Source organism: Sorghum bicolor, chromosome 10, assembly GCF_000003195.3.
Source record: "Sorghum bicolor cultivar BTx623 chromosome 10, Sorghum_bicolor_NCBIv3, whole genome shotgun sequence".
In the NCBI taxonomy this organism is placed as follows: domain Eukaryota; kingdom Viridiplantae; phylum Streptophyta; class Magnoliopsida; order Poales; family Poaceae; genus Sorghum; species Sorghum bicolor.
In genome coordinates, this window is record NC_012879.2 from 36774689 (window position 1) to 36780477 (window position 5789).

Below are 5789 nucleotides of genomic sequence, written 5' to 3' on the forward strand. Positions count from 1 at the left end.
CAATATGTTTAGTCCTTTCACCTTTGTGATCCCACACTAAATGTTGCACACACAATCTTTGGAAGATATATATAAAAAAAAGAGATAAGTATAGATAGCTTATCTTTCCATTAGGTTGAGTGATCTGATCTGACAAATGTTTTAAATGTTACACTCATGATCTTATTATCCATTAACTTTGTCTTGCTCACTATGCTTAAGGTTAGAGAGGACAAATACACTTTTGGTTCTGTTGGTGTGTTCCACCAATAGGGCCCATGCACTTGATCTCTGCCTTGTCTCTATGAGCAGGTACACTTCGAGCAAAATATGAAGGAGTTTCACAACTCCCAGACTCCACCAAGTGAAGAACTTAGATATACGAGCACAAACACACTGGAGAGACTGGACACTCAGGCAATCACTGCCCTGAGATGCTTGAGGACATAACTACTGGAGTAACCCGTGGAAGTAATTACTGACCTTCTGCCGGTCAAGAGATACAATCCAGGACGTCCCGTCATCCCGATCTCCATCGGCATGGTGGACTTCCCAGAAGCACTCTGCGACTTTGGCTCCAGCGTCAACATTATGCTCAGGAACCTCTGAGTCCGAGTTGGTACCTTGTACGCCCCAGCAGACTTCGTGGTGATAGAGACTGGTACTGATGAGAGGGCACCCATCATCCTAGGGAAGCCATTCCTGAACACCTCAGGAGCTGTCATCTACGCTAGTGCTGCCAAGATCAGTTTCTACATCAAGGGGAGGAAGGAGACGTTTTCCTTCAAGAAACAAGACTACACAAATCCCAGAGCAATCCCGACATGAACCAAGGAAGATGACCAACAGGAGGAACAAGAACAAGCAAATGTGTACCGAGTCAGCTAAGATGGTCACTGCAGCTCAAGGAGGCCAAGATCATCAACTCAAGTCACCTTTCTTGATCAAGAAGGACGACCCTGGTGTCCCAAGCATCGAGTGCACAATCAACGGATATTCTTTTCAGAAGACACTCTACAACACCAGATCTAACGTCAACATAATGGCCGTAGTCACTTATCAGCTCTTGCATGGAACCATGTCCCTACAACCAACATACATTCAGCTCCAGATGGCAGATCAGACATTCTGAAAGATTGAAGGTTATTGATATGGGAGAAGACGAGTACGATCCACCCATCATCCTTGGAAGACCGTTCTTTAGCACCATTAAAGCAATCATATACATTGGAACCAGAGAAGTCCACATGCACTTCCCCTCAGAGAAGGTACGCCACTGTTTTACTGACCCTAACTATATAGTTGAAGACTCTAAGCAGGTCAGGACAAGAAGACGACGACGCAACCGTAACCAGAGAAGGCAAAATCATCAAGGACGGATGGGTAGACTATGAAGGAGAAGTTGTAAGGTCTGAAGACATACAACTTGAACAGAACTGTCCTGAGGAGACTGTAGCACCGAGTCAGGTGTGCAGAGAGAAGATAGTTATACATGAAGAGGAGGCACCGCCGGAACTACCGACTACGCCATCCAGCGAATCCCAGGACGACTGAGAAAACGGAGAGTCCCGTTCGGAGGACTTAAAAAAACACCGAACGCCTTGCCAAGAGGTAAACTTGGTAGCTATCTTTTTCCTTTCAATTATTTTAAAATAGTTTGCTTAGTTAATCAGGTTCATATCATCTTGAAAAGAAAATAAAAATGTAAAAAAATAGTAAGCCCCATGTGATTATGCTCATGGCGTAAGACCCATAAGTACATTCACTGTGGTGGCATAAAAATGAAATAAATATATTCCTGTCCTATAAAAATGAAATTATAAAAATAAATTTATGATCCTACTACACAGAGTAATATTTATTGAGGAGGCTCAACATGATAAAGGCTAGATATTTATGCTAACACTTAACTAGTTCCACAAGCTTTGTTGTCTATTTGAGCTCCACAGAATTCAAGGATCAAAGAAGACTAGCAGACGGAGGACATCCTAATCGCTGTCAGGGTGCTGTCGACATTCAAATATACCTCCGCCACATGCTACATCAAAAGGAATTAGGTCAAAATCTAGCTTGGGGGAGAGCAACCCCCATTTATCCAGCTAAGTGTTCTACTCACGTTTATATTTTACTCAAATAATAAAAAGATGCATAATCATAAAAACCCAAATAAAGATTTTTTGCTTATATATATATTTGCTTAGTTTGCTAAATAAATAAATAAAGTTTGCTATGAACCCTCATGATAAGCTTTCACATGGAAATGATGAATAGTTGCTCTGCCATGACTAGTTCTAAAAATTGAAATCTCTCTTAAGTTTAGGCATGACTGTTATTAATTAAGATTTGCTCTAAACCTGAACTTGTGGGGAGAGTACTTGATCTAAAGTCTAAGTCATTAACGGATACGATATGGGAAGGTTGAGCTGCTGTTTATCTGTTCCTAGAGATGCTAGAATTCTGGAGAATTTTATCTTTGAAAATCTTTAAAATGTTGCATGATGAGTTCCTGTATGATGAGAGTTTAAATTCCTACCACAGCCATATATACATGCTTGCTAGACTATGAACCACACATTTACTTTACTACTTATGAGCATTGAGTGTGGTCAAGCTGTGTAGACCCTTAGGAGCTTGTCATGTGGTTAAAATCAAGATTCACTTGCACGTTCACTCATACATGCTGCTTCTACTCCGGAAGTACGCATCCACATATATCCATCCATTTCCATCTCCAGAACCACCCAAAAATATTCTACTCCTAATCCGGGAGAGAATAGCCAAAAATATTTCTGTTTTTCCCTGTGAAATAAATGTTCAAGTTATCTTGGTTACTACCACTTGCTATATTATTTCAGGAGATGAGTGCTCTACTAAAAGAAAAAAAGAGAAGAAAAAAAAAGAGATACGAGGAAATAAAAAGGGGCAAGTGCCCGAAACCTCGAAAGAAAAGAAATAGTGAGACGAGAGGTAAAAATGGACAAGTGGCCGACAATAGAATTAGGGGTACAAGATACCCACCTGAGAGAAAAAAAAGAAAATATAGAGCATCTCATTCTCCTCAAAAAGTTTCAAAAGGACAAGAAAGGTATGTATCCCCTCAAAAGAGCAATTAGACTTTCACCATTGTTATCACCATCATCACCATTGTTATCACCATTCATTCGCCACACATGCACATCTTGATTTGACTTATTGACTTGTTCTTCTAGATCCATGGTTTGACTATGCAATAAATGTCTTGTAAGTATGTATTAGCTGTCTCCCACCTATGAGCTCCAGATATCAAAAGCCTTATTAGAGTAGGGTGAGAGAGAAGGCAATGTCACTATGCCTCACACCAAAAATACCACATACTTTGAGAGAAAGCATACACCATTACTGCCTTGGTAAGGATCCAGAAATACCACAAAAGAGAGACTAGAGAGAGTCATACAAGGAATCTCTGAGTTTTATTTGAAAATATGCAAAAACTCCAGAGCTATAGTTAATCGAAGAACAAGAGACATGACGCTTGACTAGACCGTTCTATCTTTTAACTGCTCAAGACACAAGTGACGGTTGCAAGCCCCATGGTGGAAGGTAAAATGAGTAAGTTTAGATCTTAACAGTTTACCCTAACCCAGAGATGAGATCTTGTTTGAACGCATGTGTATCTTTAAGGCATAAAACCACTGCAAAAACTCTTGAGTTCATCTTTGCTCAGGGACGAGCAAAGGTTAAGCTTGGGGGAGCTTGATGACGGTCCTTAATGCTCACATTTAACCGTCAACTAATCATGGAAAAGGATCTAAATGGAACCAACACCTAGACTTAGGGTTTTATCTGACAGAATTCCACGAGTTTTGGTGTTTGTCTATTTCTGCACGGGGTTATTAGGAAATACGGAGGAAAGGCCCACACATCGGGTTTACAAAGAGATATTAACGGGCCGCGCAATTTTCTACCATCTAGAAGACTCCAGAAGCCACGGGAAGGAAGCGGAGGCTGTACGGGGCCAGGCACTGGGCGCCCGCCCAGTTGACCTGGGCGCCCGCCCTCACATAGAGTCCAATCAGGACTCTCTTTCGGGATATTGCTCCACCGACCTAAAGGATCAAGGATAACCGTTCAATCAATGTCGGTTTGATCCGATGGCCCAGATTCATCTGAAAAGACTATATAAGCAAGCCCCCCTGACCCCTGGAGATCATACCTCTTCTACAGAATCAAAGCTAGGGTTTCAATTCTTTATCCAAGTACAGAGGATCCCTCTAGTTCTTCTAGTTCTACCTCTAGTTCATCTAGTTCTAGTTCTAGTTCATCTAGTTCTAGTTCTAGTTCCTCTAGTTCTAGTTAGTTCTAGTTGTAATCCAGAAAATAGGGAGAGAGAAGAGGAGAGCGGAGGAGGAGCTGGATCTGTCGGATCTTCCTCAACATTGTACTTTTGCAGCAATTGGTTCGTTCTTCATCGTTCTCTAGATTCTTCAATTCATAATCCTGAGTTCTTTATTACTTTTTTTTACATTCAAGTTATTTATTGGATTCCCGCTTGCATCAAGTGCTCTAATCTTTGAAACATTAGAGTAGTAATTAATAGATTAGACGTGGTGTCTAGTCTTGCAATTACCTGGAATTGCATCCAATCCTGCGGATTGTTGTGGTAGCCTTAGGGTAGTGACAGCCCTAACGGTCGACGTATTCCACCCCGTTCGGATTGGTGTTTGTAGGACCGTAGTCAGACCTTCCTAGCCCCATCTCATTTCTTTCTGTGGTTAGTGCTCTGATGTCCCGATATAAATAATCTTTGAAGTAATTCTTGATTCTTAGATCAACCAGAGAACTCTTAGGAAACTTCCTCTCTTCCTACCAAAAATAATTATATAGTTATCCTTAGGCGATCTTGAATCTTAATTAGTACACTCACGTTCCCTGTGGAAAATCGATATTCTGAAATACTCCCAGGTGAAGGCTACATCGGTATCCGTGCGCTTGCGGATTTTTCTATTTGCGTTTAAAATACCCAACAGGTACCAAATATAATCATCAAATAAATAAAGAAAAGGATCCAAATGCAACCAACACCCAGACTTAGGGTTTTATCTGACAGAATTCCACGAGTTTTGGTGTTTGTCTATTTCTGCAGGGGGTTATCACGAATTATGGAGGAAAGGCCCACATGTTGGGTTTACATAGAGATATTAACGTGCCGCGCAATTTTCTATCATTTAGAAGACTCCGGAAGCCACGGGAACGAACGGGAGGCCGAGCGGGTGTCTCAACCAATCACGTTCCACCTCGCGGATTATGCTCCACCGACCTAAAGGATCAAGCAAAACCATGTGATTAAGGTCGGTTTGATCCGACGGCCCAGATTCACTTGAGGGGACTATATAAGCAGGCCCCCTGGCCCCTAGAGGAGGCAATCCTCATTATTCATTAGCATATTTTCTAGACAGGATTGAGAGAGAGAGGTTCCTTAGGGTTCCAACCTCATAGGGCTTAGCATCCAATGTGAGAGTAGAATTAGTTCTACTAGATTGAGAGAGATAGAGTGGAGGTGTAGATCGGAGAAAGCCCAGCCTGTCGGTGTCTACTCCGAGGTTGTACCTGCGGGATCAAGTCTCCTAACCCGAGGCTTGCTCCTAGGATTCTTCAGTATTTCGACTTCTAAATTCTAGTAAGTTCTTTGTTTTATTGTTCTATGGTTGATGAGCTTACTTTGATCTCTTCGCTTTGTAGATTTTAGAGTAATCATCTCTAGCCTAAACGTGGTGTTTGGGCTAGGATACTCATAGATATCCCCTGTCTAGCTGGACTGTGGTAGTAGTGAG